At 47.4% G+C, this 17,049-nt stretch overlaps 1 pseudogene; it reads left to right on the top strand.

The window, feature by feature from the left end:
* The first annotated feature begins 1,139 nt into the window (after nucleotides 1-1,139).
* On the top strand, nucleotides 1,140-16,533 carry LOC118937817 (annotated as a pseudogene).
* Nucleotides 16,534-17,049: the final 516 nt, after the last annotated feature.

The following is a 17,049-nucleotide window of genomic DNA, read 5'->3' as shown; positions in this document are numbered from 1 at the left end:
TTATTGATTGTTTTTGTTCTAAGGTTCACATTCATCCCCGTTCTCTCTTGCAACAGAGATGTTATTTCAATGAAACAGACTAACCTGGATAATTAAAGGTTAAACAAGGCAACAGTAAACATGTCGTCCCTCACGAATGACGCAGCAACCCCCTTGTGCCAATTGAGATATCGTGTGACTAACAGATTTCAGTTAATCACTATATTTCCCACCTTGGGCCAATCAGTGTAATTTTGTAAATGCCGGATCTCTATGGCAAGACGCATAATTCACTCAAGTTTAGTCAAAATCGGGCCAGTACTGTCTGATATATCAAGTGACTAACGTACTAATGGACGGAGACAGATCCAAAGTCCCCTCCACTTCATCGTGGGGGACAATACAAATATTTTGTGCCCAAATAGGGTGAAGGGTCAGAAAGTTACAAACTTATTTAAACTGTACAAAAATATAAATGCAACATGTGTTGGTCCCAAGTTTCATTATCTTAAATAAAAGTTCCCAGAAATGTTCCAAAAGCACAAAAAGCTTATTTCACTCAAGCCTGCTGCTTCGCTCAGTTGTGTCTGTTTTTTTTAAAAGTCTTATGTTTTCTTTCTAGTATTTATTCATTACACTGTATGTAATACAAAATGTGCAGTATTTTCTGAACAAAATGACATTTGCGCAGGTACATATCTATAGGGGAGGCATGTTCAATGGGAGGCATTGGAACTGTTCCATCAGATGATTCCTCCCCATAAAACCATGGTTTCTCTCTTTTTAGCATTTCAGGCATTGGGTAGGTACACAGGTGCTACTGTAGGCTGCTATGTGACAGCCTGCAGAACAGCCACAGAGCCACTTGTATCCTTAGGGGTTACTGGCACAGGCTTAGCGTATACTAAAGGCCAAGCCAACATTTTAATGAGAGCAATACATGCATGATGAAGGCCATTAGCAAAGAATAAGACCCAGCGTTTCCTGTTTCAAAATGATTCAGCATGAGTTGCACAAGACAGACAACTAGCTATGAGTTTGTTTTAGTAGTCACACGCCCTTGGCTTGGGTTGCATCAGTTTGAGCTGATTTATAGTTGTCCAAATGTTGATGAACAGCAATTACGAATTTGGACCATCATTACAGCATATCAGTCAAACATGATGGAAAAGGAGATTGCAGCAGTGGTGTTTTTCCTGAAAAGACTGATCAAGAAGGTGGAAAAGTTGGAGACCCAGAAAGTGGACATGTTTGTGGAGCGGTTGACTGTTGCCCTGCAGGAGAATTCAGGGTGCATTGGTACCCTGACAACCCCAGCAAATGACTTTAGGTGTATTCTGAACAGGTTGCAGAGGGAGGATCCAGAGCTGCTGCGAGCCTGCCAGGAGAGTGGGGTTCAGTACAAGGACCTTGGCCTGCTCAGGGGAAGTGTGTTGCATATTTGGAGAGAAGAAACATGCTTTCAAGGTGGCCAATTTCTTTGGTGATGAGGATGTGACTAAGAAGGTGACCAGCGCGGTTCCTCCTCAGATGAGTATAGTGACCTCAGGGAAACCCGTCCTCCCCCTACCTTCCCCTAAAATCTCCACACATATCAGGTGATCTACCCAGCTGCTCCTTTGCGGCGTCCTCCAGTTCCCAAGCAGAAGAAGATGGTACCCGATAAATCATATGACAGCCCTCCACATCCCCCTCACTATGGCTTCAGACCCCAAGGGAGACACACCCAGCCCTTCACAGACAAAATGTCTGGAATCTGCTGGCCAGAGAGGGGGGCATGGGTACTAGGGTGGAACTCCAGGCCTGGCTTCCTGTTAGTGACCACTGTAGCAAGTGTTGACATTAGTATTAGCCTGTTCCTGGGGGAAAATCTGTCGATGTGCCCTTGAACGATTCATCTAACAGTAAATCGCTCGGGATAAGAGCGTCTGCTAAATGACTCAAATATAAATAGGGCAGCGTGGGTGAGACAGGTATGAGTCACTTAATGAGAGCTTAACAATTAGGAACTGAGTCATGTCTGGAATACCGAGATTAATAGATTGTTCAAATACACTAAATTACCAAAAGTATGTGTGAGCCGTTCTGTGAGCTTGTGTCCACTTCGCGTCTGAGCTGTTGTTGCTCCTAGACGTTTCCACTTCACAATAACAGCACTTACAGTTGACTGGGGCAGCTGTACTGTAGCAAGGCAGAAATTTGACCAACTGACTTGTTGAAAATGTGGCATCCTATGAAGTTGCCACGTTGAAAGTCACTGTGCTCTTCATTAAGGTCATTCTACTACCAATGTTTGTCTATGGAGATTGCATGGCGGTGTGCCTGATTTTATACACTTCTCAGCAACGGCTGTGGCTGAAATAGCTGAATCCACTAATTTGAAGGAGTGTCCCATACTTTTGGATATATAGTGTAGTTAATGATAGTTTCCAAGATGGTGGCACAGTAGGACGTTTATATCTATCTTCGTCTTATCCCTTATAAATAGTCGGTCTTTTTCATATATATCTTACTCTCACTTCTATCTACGAACTAAATATACTTTCCTGCAACCCACCTCACCCAATGTGGTACGGATCTGCTATTTTTATTCCTTATAACTGGAACTTCCATCAGGAGCTAGCCAGCTAACTAGCTACTAGTCTTTGTTAGTCACGGCTAGCTGTCCTCGCCTTTTTTCCCCGGAATCAGCCAGCCTTAGCTCGGACAATCACCTGCCAGTATGCACTGCGCGATATCAACCCAGAGCATATCGGACTGATTCTCTCTACCATATCACCGGATTCCTGCCGCTCTGGATCAATACACTGGATCATTAATCCTAGCTAGCTGCTAGCTAGCTAGCTAGCTGCAAACGACTGGCTACTGATAGCTAACGCCTCTGTCCCGGAGTAAGCACCAGCTAGTCTCGAGCTAGGCCCATATACCAACTAATTCTAGGGCTACAATTACCTCCTTTGCCAATCGGCCTGGACCCTTTATTGTCAACATGGAGCCCCGCTGCTCCACCATGATTGGACTGCCGACGTGATCGCCTGATGTGGTCTCAACAGGCTATTCTGTTACGATATCGCCGCAGAACCATCCACTAGCCCCGGCCCATTAGCTTTTTCTGAATGCTGTGTCCCCTGCTCGCCCAGTGTAGTAGTGAATACCGTCTAACCTATTGCTACTCTTTTGACCCTATGATCACTTGGCTACACAGCTGATGCCCCCTGGACTGTTTCAATAACGCCGTACCTCATTTTGTTACCTGTCGGCCTCAGCCTCGAACTCAGGTCCTGTATGTATCTAACTGACCCGCTCGGCCATTTCTTCGCCATTTACCCGTTGTTGTCTTAGCTCTCCTGATCAACACCTGTGATTGCTTTATGCCTCTCTCTAATGTCAATATGCCTTGTCTACTGCTGATTTGGCTAGTTTTTATTGTTTTATTTCACTGTAGAGCCCTCAGTCCCGCTCAAATTGCTTTAGATAGCCCCTTCGTTCCACCCCACACACGAGGAGACCTCACCTATGTTAATTGATGCCTCCAGAGACAAAACCTCTCTTATCATCACACAACCCATAGGTTTACCTCCACTGTACTCACATCCTACCATGCCCTTGTCTGTATATTATGCCTTGAATCTATTCTACCACACCCAGAAATCTACTCCTTTTATTCTCTGTCCCCAGCGCACTAGACGACCAGTTTTTATAGCCTTTAGCCATACCCTTATCCTACTCCTCCTCTGTTCCTCTGGTGATGTAGAGGTTAACCCAGGCCCTGTAGCCCCCAGTTCCACTCCTATTCCCCAGGCGCAGTCATTTGTTGACTTCAGTAACCGTAAAAGCCTTGGTTTCATGCATGTTAATATCAGAAGCCTCCTCCCTAAGTTTATTTTTTCCACTGCTTTAGCACACTCCACCAACCCTGATGTCCTAGCCGTGTCTGAATCCTGGCTTTGCGAGACCACCAAAAATTCTAAAAATTCCATCCCCAACTATAACATTTTCCGCCAAGATAGAACTGCCAAAAGGGGTGGAGTTCCAATCTACTGAAGAGACAGCCTGCAGAGTTATGTTATGCTATCCAGGTCTGTGCCAAAACAGTTTGAGCTTCTACTTTTAAATATCCACCTTTCTAGAAATAAGTCTCTCACTGTTGCCACTTGTTACAGACCCCCCTCAGCCCCCAGCTGCACCCTGGACACCATATGTTAATTAATTACCCCGCATTTATCTTCAGAGTTTGTACTGTTAGGTGACCTAAACTGGGATATGCTTAACACCCCGGCCATTCTACAATATAAGCAAGATGCCCTTAATCTCACTCAAATTATCATGGAACCTACCAGGTACAACCCCAAATCCGTAAACTCGGGCACCCTCATAGATATCATCCTGACCAACCTGCCCTCTAAATACACCTCTGCTGTCTTCAACCAGAATCTCAGCAATCACTGCCTCATTGCCCGTGTTCGTAATGGGTCCGCAGTCAAATGCCCACCCCTCATCACAGTCAAACGCTCCCAAAAACACTTCAGCGAGCAGGCCTTTCTAATCAACCTGGCCCGGGTATCCTGAAAAGATATTGACCTCATTCCATCAGTTGAGGATGCCTGGTTGTTCTTTAAAAGTGCTTTCCTCACCATCTTAAATAAGCATGCCCCATTCAATTTTTTTAAAAATGGGAACAGATATAGCCCTTGGTTCACTCCAGACCTGACTGCCCTTGACCAGCACAAAAACATCCTGCGGCGTACTGCATTAGCATCGAGTAGCCCTGTGTTTCTTGTTTTGTTCTATGTAAATGTATTTACTAAATACAGTCCCTGAACTTGCTTCCCGACTCCCAGTGTAAAGGGTACAGAATAATGCTTCACCAAAGCGAAGCATCAGGGAGTGTTTTTTTTGTTAGTATGGGTGACGTTGGGTCCGAGTGTTGCTACTGGAGCAACCGGGGACGCCTCAGCTGAGTTTACAGACCCGGTTGACCTGTCAAGTGTCCGTTGTCGAGTCTACTGAGGATGCCTTTGAAGAGGGGGATGACCGCGGCAGCTTTCCCAATCTTTGGGAATCTCAGACGATACGAAAGAGAGGTTGAACAGGCTAGTAATAGGAGAGGTTGAACAGGCTAGTAATAGGGGTTGCAACAATTTTGGCAGATCATTTTAGAAAGAGAGGGTCCAGATTGTCTAGCCCGGCTGATTTGTAGGGGTCCAGATTTTGCAGCTCTTTCAGAACAGCAGCTATCTGGATTTGGGTGAAGGAGAAGTGGGGGAGGTTTGGGCGAGTTGCTGTGGGGAGTGCAGTGCTGTTGACCGGGTTAGGGGTAGCCAGGTGGAAAGCATGGCCAACCGTAGAAAAATTATTCTTGAAATTCTCAATTATTGTGGAATTATCGGTGGTAACAGTGTTTCCTAGCCTCAGTGCAGTGGGCAGCTGGGAGGAGGTGCTCTTGTTCTCCATGGACTTTACAGTGTCCCAGAACTTTGAGTTTGTAATAGAGGATGCACATTTCTGCTTGAAAAAGCTAGCCTTAGCTTTCCTAACTGCCTGTGTATATTTGTTCCTAACTTCCCTGAAAAGTTGCATATCACGGGGGCTGTTCGATGCTAATGCAGAACGCCACAGGGTGTTTTTGTGCTGGTCAAGGGCAGTTAGGTCTGGTGAACCAAGGGCTATATCTGTTCCTGGTTCTACATTTTTTGAATGGGGCATGCTTACTTAAGATGGTGAGGAAGGCACCTTTAAAGAATAACCAGGCATCCTCTACTGAAGGGATGAGGTCAATATCCTTCCAGGATACCCGGGCCAGGTTTAGAAAGGCCTGCTCGCTGAAGTGTTTTAGGGAGTGTTTGACAGTGATGGGAATGGGAAGCTGTGTACGGTTATTGTAACTGAACTTACTGAGAACCACCACAACTACAGACTTACAGTCAAACTGCCAGACCATTCATAAATTACAATTACTGATCTGAAGCAAGGTTCTACTTCACCAACTCCAAATTCTGCAGTATAATTTAGTTTAATTTGTCGGAGCGATTGCTACAAAATAAGCACAAACATGCACAAATTGGGTACAAGGTACCTTCCCATACCTTGTCTTCAGAAAAGAACAGGGATGTTTATGAGTCTTGCAAGACAGAGGAGATTGTGTAAATTTATATAACATGTTGGTTGACATCCCAGAGATCAAATTAACTGTGGTGCTGATAGATACTGCTGTGCTGGCAGACACCCCATAACAACTCAAAGCGATGTCATGTCAGATTTATTTGGCGTAGGTTTCCTCAATTTGACGAGACAGGCATCACCCTGATACACAGTACCTCCTTACATGGATGGTGCCTATGAAAACATTGAGATGAACAACATGCTGTTTTTCAAAGATACTGTAGCACTGCACAGGAATATTTTGAATCAAATTAACTGGTCGATAACAAATGCTTTGATGTGTCAATAAATATCCTGCTGTTGCAACTCAATAATAGGAGAGTGACAGTAATTGACAAGAGCGTTGAATGTAGGTACTGCATAATGTGATGAATTAACACATGACATGTTTGTTTTTCGTAGTGAATGGTAATTCGTTTTGTATCGTTCATGCTCCCAGTACTGGGCAGTGAATCAGCAAAATCTCCTCGAGGGCTACCCCATAAACATCTCAGACTTTGGCTTCCCCTCCAGGGTGAAGGCTATAGATGCTGCACTTCACTTTCGCATTGCCTGCCTCACAGTGTTCTTCACCGTGCACAAGTGCTGGAGGTACTCCTTAGACCTATCTAAGACTCTGCCATAGACTGACTCCTTTAAGACGGGCTCCCTTTAGACTGACTTTACTCCCATGAGACTTCCTCTTTATCTGCCCACTAACACTGTCACATATAATGATTCAAAAAATGTGGGTAATGTGGTTATGTAGTCACAACATATGCTAGCAATTCTATTGCATCATCTGGAACAATGAATCAAGAAACTGTTTTGCTCACAGAAAACGTCAGTTTATTGTGTTCAACAAGGGGAACCATGTTGGTTTCAACCAGAATGGATATTAGGCTACATGTACTGTGTATCATAACCTGGTGGGTGGCATTTCTGATTCTGATTGATCTTCAGGTATGATGAGGAAACCTACTGCCCAACTGTGGCCAGGCATACATACATGACCTGGATGCAGCCATTGTATATGAAGGTAGCTATTGTATATAAATTGCATCCATGAAAATCAGATCAGAATAGAGGAATGTAGTCATATGCATGAAATAGATGTGTCATTCTGTTGTGGTGAAAACCACAACAAATTGGTTTACATCACAGGAGACTTACGCCATTCACAGGTTTTCATTAAATAGACTGGGAAATGTATTTTTACAGTATCCCACAGCTGTAAGCAATTAAATGCTTGTTTTGAAATCCTGGGATGAATTGACAGGATGCTGTCTGATGAAAGATGTTGCATGATTATGTGATGTGACGCTACTTGATAATGATGGCATGTTTACCATATTAACGATTGTCACGTATACTCCCTCTCCGGTCACCAAGGCTGCTCATTATAATGCACACCTGTCACCATCGTTACGCGAATCACCGCCTCAACAGACTCACCTGGATTCCATCACCTGCCTGATTACCTTCCCTATATAAGTCACTCCCTTGCATTATTTTCCTAGGTGTTGTTGTTTCTGTTCCAGAGTTAATGTCTTTATCCTACCTGTGTTTCTGGTTTTGTCCTATGTAAATGTATTTACTAAATACACTCCCTGAACTTGCTTCCCGACTCCCAGTGTAAAGGTTACAGAATAAAGCTACACCAAAGGGAAGCACCAGGGAGTGTTTTTTTGTTTGATAGTATGGCGGACGTCAGGTCCGGGTGTCGCTACAGGAGCAACCGGGGACGCCTCGGCTGGCTCGTCAGGTTTCCATGGCCAGAGAATTGAATGTTCATTTATATACCATAAGCTGCCTCCAATATCATTTTAGATAATTTGTATAGCATTGTAGCTGGGCTCTGCCTGGCCAGAGAGGGGGGCACGGGTACTGAGGTGGCACTCCAGGCCTGGCTTACTGTTTGGGACCACTGTTGCAAGTGTTGATGTTAGTACAGTATTAGCCTGTTCCAGGTTCACTGAGTTGTTGAGGGTAACTAATAGAGCAAGCAATAATTAATGGGCGGCAGGTAGCCTAGCGGTAAAGAGCGTTGTGCCAGAAACTGAAAGGTTGCTGGTTTGAATCCCCGAGATGACTAGGTAAACAAATCCGTCAATGTGCCCTTGAGCAAGGCACTTAACCCTAATTGCTCCTGTAAGTTGCTCTGGATAAGAGTGTCTGCTAAATGACAAAAATTAAAATAGGGCAGCGTGGGTGAGACAGGTATGAGTCACTTATTGAGCGCTTGCCAGTTAGGAACTGAGTCATGCCTGGAATACCAAGATTCATAGATTGTTCAAATACACTACATGACCAAAAGCATGTGGACCCCTGCTTGTTGAACATCTCATTCCAAAACCTTGGGCATTAATATGGAGTTGGCCCTCCTTTGCTGCTATAACAGCCTCCACTCTTCTGGGAAGGCTTTCCACTAGATGTTGGAACATTGCTACGGGGTCTTGCTTCCATTCAGCCACAAGAGCGTTAGTGAGGTCGGGCACTGATGTTGGGCGATTAGGCCTGGCTCGCAGTCGGTGTTCCAATTCCTCCCAAGGGTGTTTGACTGGGTTGAGGTCAGGGCTCTGTGCAGGCCAGTTAAGGTATGCCACACGATCTCGACAAACCATTTCTGTATGGACCTCGCTTTGTGCATGGGGACATTGTCATGCTGAAACAGGAAAGGGCCTCCCCCAAACTGTTGCCACAAGGTTGGAAGCACAGATTTGTCTAGAATGTCATTGTATCCTGTAGCGTTAAGATTTCCCTTCACTGGAACTAAGGGGCCTCGCCCGAACCATGAACAACAGCCTCAGACAATTATTCCTCCTCCACCAAACTTTACAGTTGACACTATGCATTCGGGCAGGTAGCGTTCTCCTGGCATCCACAAAACTCAGATTGATCCGTTGGACTGCCAGATGGTGAAGCGTGATTCATTACTCCAGAGAATGTGTTTCCAATGTTCCAGAGTCCAATGGCGGTGAGCATTACACCACTCCAGTCGACGCTTGGCATTGTGCATGGTGATCTTAGACTTATGTGCGGCTGCTCGGCTATGGAAACCCATTTCATGAAGATTCCGACGAACAGTTCTTGTGCTTTCATAGGCAGTTTGGAAATCGGTTGTGAGTGTTGCAATCAGGGACAGACAATTTTTACACCCTACGTGCTTCTGCACTCGGTGGTCCCGTTCTGTGAGCTTGTGTGAACTTCCACTCAGCGTCTGAGCTGTTGTTGCTCTTAGACATTTCCACTTCACAATAACGGCACTTATAGTTGACTGGGGCAGCTGTAGTAGGGCAGAAATTTGACGATCTGACTTGTTGAAAAGGTGGCATCCTATGAAGGTGCCACGTTGAAAGTCACTGTGCTCTTCAGTAAGGTCATTCTACTGCCAATGTTTGTCTATGGAGATTGCATGGCTGTGTGCTTGATTTTATACACTTCTCAGCAACGGGTGTGGCTGAAATAGCTGAATCCACTCATTTGAAGGGGTGTCCACAAACGTTTGTAGATATAAGGTAGTTAATAGTTGTATCAAAGCCATTAATATATTTAAGGGCTATATATATTTAAGGTTTATTTTGAATTGTACTCATTTGCAGCTTAAAGCTGAATTGCAGCATACATACATTGTAAAACTACGTTTTCAGGATCTGATCACACTGATCATTTTCTGTAACACTTTTTTAAATACGGAAAGGCATTTAGAATTTCAATGAAAATGCGTCAAAGTATTTAGATTGCAAACACCAGAACATGTTATTGACTAACACTTTTTAAACACATCAACACATGTATTCAGCACAAGGTGTTTCATTTTTAAACACTTAATCACTGGAGGTGTTGTTTTAACACTGTAGGGTGTAAAGCCATATTTGAATATTTCCCAGCATGCCTTTTGAGTGAATGTGAGAGAGAGATGGTTGTTGTATTCAATAACTTCTATTCCTGGAGCTAATTATTGTGTTTAAATTAAAAGTAAATCCTTTATGATATTTAAGATTTCATTAGGCCTAGTTATCCTCAACATTGTTGTCTGAAAAGCCTTGGTCATGAGCAACATCAGATCTGCAAGTCACAATACACTAGTTTGTGTAGTGATTAGTAATTCCAATCCAGCCAGAGGGATAATATCCAAGAATTTGAATATTTCATCAATCAATATCTGCGCTCAGAATGACTACTATGATGTAGAATATATTAGACAATACAACCTAAAACATCTAAACAGGAACAACCATCTCAGTAACGGGTGCAATAAATCCAACCCCTACAGATTGGATTAGTTTAGAAAAATGTAAATTATTTATCTTTGCATAGTATGAGATAAAATAATCAATCAATGTGCATGAGATATTAAAACAAACTATGCAATTGTCACGACTCCGACCGAAGGTGGCTCCCCTTCCCGTTCGGGTGGCGCTCGGCGGTCGTCGTCGCCGGCCTACTAGCTGCCACTGATTATTTCCTCCCCCTCCCTTATGTGTTCATTGAGTGCACCTGTTTTGAATTATGTATAATTAGTGAGGCTTTATTTAGTCAGCCGGCCCGCCTGGTTCCTTGTGCGGGATTAATTATTGTGACCTTCTGTGTTGTGTAAACTTGTGTGCACGTCTGTGAGTTACGTGCTTCCCCATTTCGTGGGTCTTTTCTGGACAGTCCCCCTTGTATTACGCCCTGTGTTTTCGTGGGGTTGGCTTATGTTCGCCGTTGTGGTGCATTAAAATAGCACTCCCCTGAACTCTCTGCTTCCTGCGCCTGACTTCTCACCCACTACACTCAGAACGTTACAGAATCCCGCACCCTGAGGAATGGAGTCAGCAGGAGCAACAGCCAATCCCCTCCCATCGATGGAGGAAAGGGTTCTACATCATACCACCGTTCTCCATCGGATCGGAACGGCTATGGATCAAGTGATGGAGAGAATGGACCGATGGGAGAGAAGTGGTCTCCTCTCTCCACCTTCGGCTCCCCCCCCTCAGGACTCCCCATCTCCCGACTCCAGCACCCTCCGTCTTACGCTCCCGAGGGTCTATGATGGAGCGGCGGCGGGGTGCCAGCGGTTCTTACTCCAGCTGGAACTGTACCTAGCCACCGTCAGACCCACTCCCTCGGGAGCGGAGAGGGTGAGTGTCCTCATCTCCTGTCTCACGGGTCGTGCTCTGGAGTGGGCGAACGCAGTCTGGAATGGCCCAGACTCAGCGAAGGAGCACTACCCAGAGTTTTCCCGCCGCTTCCGCGCAGTGTTTGACCACCCTCCAGATGGCCGAGCAGCGGTCGAGCGACTATTCCATCTCCGGCAGGAGAAGAGGAGCGCCCAGGATTACGCGTTGGAGTTCCGGACCTTGACAGCAGGATCTGGGTGGAACGACAGGGCTCTTATCGACCACTACCGGTGTAGTCTCCGGGAGGACGTCCGCAGGGAGCTAGCGTGTCGGGACACCACTCTTTCCCTGGATGAGCTAATTGACATGTCCATCCGACTGGACAATCTGCTGGCTGCCCGCGGGCGTTCGGAGAGGGTCCTGTGTGTTCCACCACCCAGCACCGCCACTCCCGTTCCGATGGAGTTGGGAGGGACTGTGCCGAAGGGTACCGGAGGAGGAGGCTCCCTCTGCACCAGCTGTGGTCGGAGAGGACACACGGCCGATCGGTGCTGGGGGGGTCCGTCTGGGAGTCGAGATGGCAGGCGGAACATTTCTCGATCACCCCAGGTGAGTCAGCACCAAACTCACCCACCCCCTGTTGGTCACATGTTTGTCTTGATTTTTTTCCTTACATTTTTCCCCTCTTCCCAGCATAGGGCGCTAGTCGATTCAGGCGCAGCTGGGAACTTTATGGATCGCGGACTCGCTACTAAATTAGGTGTTCCGCTTGTGCCGATAGATTCTCCCTTTCCCGTGCACTCCCTAGATAGCCGGCCATTAGGGTCAGGGGTGGTCAGGGAGACCACGGTTCCACTGGACATGGTAACGCAGGGGAATCATAGGGAGCGTATCAGTCTCTACATTATTGATGCGCCTGCGTTTCCAGTGGTGCTAGGGATTCCCTGGCTGGCCCGGCACAATCCTAAAATTTCGTGGAGACAGGGGGTTCTCCAGGGGTGGTCAGAGGAGTGTTCTGGAAGGTGTCTGGGAGTTTCCATCGGTGCCACGTCGGTGGAGAGTCCAGACCAGGGTCCCACGGTGTGCATTCCCCCCGAGTATGCCGATTTGGCAATCGCTTTCAGTAAAAAGAAGGCGACTAAATTACCACCACATCGACCGGGAAGGGATTGTGCGATAGATCTCCAGGTAGATGCTGCGCTTCCCAAGAGTCACGTGTACCTATTATCCCAGGAGGAGACGTTGGCTATGGAGACATATATCACAGAGTCTCTGGGACAGGGGTACATTCGGTCCTCCATCTCACCCGTCTCCTCGAGTTTCTTTTTTGTGAGGAAAAAGGAGGGAGGTTTGCGTCCGTGTATTGATTATAGAGGTCTAAATGCCATCACGGTGGGATTCAGCTACCCACTACCTCTCATTGCTACGGCAGTGGAATCATTTCAGGGGGCGCAGTTCTTCACAAAATTGGATCTCAGGAGCGCGTATAGCCTGGTGCGTATTCGGAAGGGAGACGAGTGGAAAACCGCATTTAGTACCACATCCGGCCATTATGAGTACTGCGTCATGCCGTATGGGTTAAAGAATGCTCCAGCCGTTTTTCAATCCTTTGTAGACGATATTCTCAGGGACCTGCACAGGCAGGGAGTAGTTGTTTATATCGATGATATTCTGATCTACTCAGCCACTCACGCCGCGCATGTGTCTCTGGTACGCAGGGTGCTTGGTAGACTGCTGGAGCATGACCTCTACGTCAAGGCTGAGAAGTGTGTGTTCTCCAAACGAGCCGTCTCCTTTCTGGGTTATCGCATTTCCACCTCGGGGGTGGAGATGGAGGGTGACCGCAGTAAGGCCGTGCGTAATTGGCCGACTCCGACCACGGTAAAAGAGGTGCAGCGGTTTTTGGGTTTTGCCAACTACTACCGGAGGTTTATCCGTGGTTTTGGCCAGGTAGCGGCTCCAATTACCTCACTGCTGAAGGGGGGTCCGGTGCGGTTGCGGTGGTCAGCAGAGGCGGACGGAGCTTTCAACAAGTTGAAGGCGCTGTTCACGGATGCACCCGTGTTGGCCCATCCGGACCCCTCTCTAGCATTCATAGTGGAGGTGGATGCGTCCGAGGCTGGGGTGGGTGCCGTGCTATCACAGCGCTCGGGTACGCCACCAAAACTTTCTTCTCGAGGAAGCTCAGCCCAGCGGAGCGTAACTATGATGTGGGTGACCGGGAGTTGTTAGCAGTGGTCAGGGCTCTGAAGGTGTGGAGACACTGGCTTGAGGGGGCTAAGCACCCCTTTCTCATCTGGACCGACCACCAAAATCTGGAGTATATTCGGGCAGCTAGGAGACTGAACCCGCGTCAGGCAAGGTGGGCCATATTTTTTTACCCGATTCCGGTTCACTTTATCGTATAGACCGGGCTCCCAGAACGTGAAGGCAGATGCACTGTCCCGCCTTTACGACACAGAGGATAGGTCCACCGAACCTACTCCCATCCTTCCCGCCTCAAAGCTGATAGCACCAGTGGTATGGGAGGTGGACTCGGACATCGAGCGGGCGTTACGGGCTGAACCCGCGCCTCCTCAGTGTCCGGCGGGGCAGAAGTACGTGCCGCTTGGTGTTCGGGACCAACTGATTCGGTGGGCTCACGTCCTACCCTCCTCGGGTCACCCTGGGGTGAGGAGGACAATAGGGAGCCTTCGGGGGAGGTATTGGTGGCCTACCTTGGCTAGGGACGTTAAGGTTTATGTCTCCTCCTGTTCAGTATGCACCCAGAGTAAGGCTCCTAGGCACCTTCCTAGAGGGAAGTTACAGCCCCTCCCCGTTCCACAACGGCCATGGTCACATCTATCCGTAGACTTCCTGACCGATCTTCCCCCGTCTCAGGGGAACACCACGGTTCTGGTGATTGTGGATCGGTTCTCTAAGTCCTGCCGTCTCCTCCCGTTGCCCGGTATCCCTACAGCCCTACAGACTGCGGAGGCATTATTCACCCACGTCTTCCGGCACTACGGGGTGCCGGAGGACATCGTTTCTGATCGGGGCCCCCAGTTCACATCCCGAGTATGGAGGACGTTCATGGAGCGTCTGGGGGTCTCGGTCAGCCTGACCTCCGGTTATCACCCCGAAAGTAATGGGCAGGTGGAGAGAGTAAACCAGGTGGTAGGTAGGTTTCTGCGGTCGTACTGCCAGGACCGGCCAGGGGAGTGGGCGAGGTACATCCCCTGGGCCGAAATGGCCCAGAACTCACTACGCCACTCCTCTACTAATGTGTCCCCTTTTCAGTGTGTGTTGGGGTACCAGCCGGTCCTGGCACCGTGGCATCCGAGCCAGACCGAGGCTCCTGCGGTGGAGGAATGGGTGCAGCGCTCCAAAGAGACCTGGAGGGCCGTCCGGGAATCCCTTGAACAAGCTAGTGGACGGCAGAAAAGGAGTGCTGACCGCCACCGCAGTGAGGCCCCCGTGTTTGTACCGGGGGACAGGGATCTGGCTCTCGACCCGAAACCTGCCCCTCCGCTTGCCCTGCCGGAAGCTTGGGCCGCAGTGTGTAGGGCCTTTCAAAGTCCTGAGGAGAATAAACGAGGTGTGTTATCGATTACAACTCCCTTCCTATTATCGTATTAACCCCTCGTTTCATGTGTCTCTCCTCAGGCCGGTGGTAGCTGGTCCCCTACAGGACGGTGAGGTGCCGGAGGTCCCTCCTCCCCCTCTGGACATCGAGGGGTCCCCGGCGTATACGATACGGGCCATTCTGGACTCGAGACGCCGGGTGAGGGGCCTGCAGTACCTCGTGGACTGGGAGGGGTACGGTCCGGAGGAGAGGTGCTTGGTACCGGTGGGGGACATTTTGGATCCGTCAATGTTGAGGGATTTCCATCGCCTCCATCCGGAGCGCCCTGCGCCTCGTCCTCCGGGTCGACCTCGAGGCCGGTGTCGGCGCGCTGCGGGAGCCGCGCGTCAAGGGGGGGGTACTGTCACGACTCCGACCGAAGGTGGCTCCCCTTCCCGTTCGGGTGGCGCTCGGCGGTCGTTGTCGCCGGCCTACTAGCTGCCACTGATTATTTCCTCCCCCCTCCCTTATGTGTTCATTGAGTGCACCTGTTTTGAATTATGTATAATTAGTGAGGCTTTATTTAGTCAGCCGGCCCGCCTGGTTCCTTGTGCGGGATTAATTATTGTGACCTTCTGTGTTGTGTAAACTTGTGTGCACGTCTGTGAGTTACGTGCTTCCCCATTTCGTGGGTCTTTTCTGGACAGTTTAAGTCCCCCTGTTTGGGGCGTTTGTTTTGTATTACGCCCTGTGTTTTCGTGGGGTTGGCTTATGTTCGCCGTTGTGGTGCATTAAAATAGCACTCCCCTGAACTCTCTGCTTCCTGCGCCTGACTTCTCACCCACTACACTCAGAACGTTACAGCAATAAATCCAACCCCTACAGATTGGACTAGTTTAGAAAAATGTAAATTATTTATCTTTGTATAGTATGAGATAAAATAATCAATCAATGTGCATGAGATATAAAAACAAACTGTTCTACAAAACCTGTTGGGAAGTATGATAATGTCGTCCTACCACGTCTTTTTCACTCAGAGAATTAACGGAAATTAACTCAACGCAGTTGAGTAACAACAACACAGCGCGATTGAAAAGATTTCTTTAATCAAATGTCCTGTTCAGTTGCGCTGAAATGTAGGTATCCCAGAGATCAAATTAACTGTGGTGCTGATAGATACTGCTGTGCTGGCAGACACCCCATAACAACTCAAAGCGATGTCATGTCAGATTTATGTGACGATTTATGTGACAATTTGACGAGACAGGCATCACCCTGATCACCAGCCTGTGGTCAGATACACAGTACCTCCTTACATGGACGGTGCCTATGAACAACATGCTGTTTTTCAAAGATACTGTAGCACTGCACAGGAATCATTTGAATCAAATTAACTGGTCAATAACAAATGCTTTGATGTGTCAATAAATATCCTGCTGTTGCAACTCAATAATAGGAGAGTGACAGTAATTGACAAGAACGTTGAATGTAGGTACTGCATAATGTGATGAATTAACACATGACATGTTTGTTTTTCGTAGTGAATGGTAATTTGTTTTGTATCTTTCATGCTCCCAGTACTGGGCAGTGAATCAGCAAAATCTCCTCGAGGGCTACCCCATAAACATCTCAGACTTTGGCTTCCCCTCCAGGGTGAAGGCTATAGATGCTGCACTTCACTTTCGCATTGCCTGCCTCACAGTGTTCTTCACCGTGCACAAGTGCTGGAAGTACTCCTTAGACCTATCTAAGACTCTGCCATAGACTGACTCCTTTAAGACGGGCTCCCTTTAGACTGACTTTACTTCCATGAGACTTCCTCTTTATCTGCCCACTAACACTGTCACATATAACGATTCAACAAATGTGGGTAATGTGGTTATGTCTAATATAGTTACAACATATGCTAACAATTCTATTGCATCTTCTGGAACAATGGATTAAGAAACTGTTTTTCTCACAGAAAACATCAGTTTATTGTGTTCAACAAGGGGAACCATGTAGGTTTCAACCAGAATGGATATTAGGCTACATGTACTGTGTATCATAACCTGGTGGGTGGCATTTCTGATTCTGATTGATCTTCAGGTATGATGAGGAAACCTACTGCCCAACTGTGGCCAGGCATACATACATGACCTGGATGCAGCCATTGTATATGAAGGTAGCTATTGTATATATATTGCATCTGTGAAAATCAGATTCATTTCTAAGTCCTCCCCCAAACCATAAATACATACCATAGAAGTTGAGTTATGACTGATTTTGAACGTCATCACA

This window comes from Oncorhynchus mykiss, chromosome 12 (assembly GCF_013265735.2).
Source record: "Oncorhynchus mykiss isolate Arlee chromosome 12, USDA_OmykA_1.1, whole genome shotgun sequence".
In the NCBI taxonomy this organism is placed as follows: Eukaryota; Metazoa; Chordata; class Actinopteri; order Salmoniformes; family Salmonidae; genus Oncorhynchus; species Oncorhynchus mykiss.
This window is presented reverse-complemented; position numbering and strand designations above follow the sequence as displayed.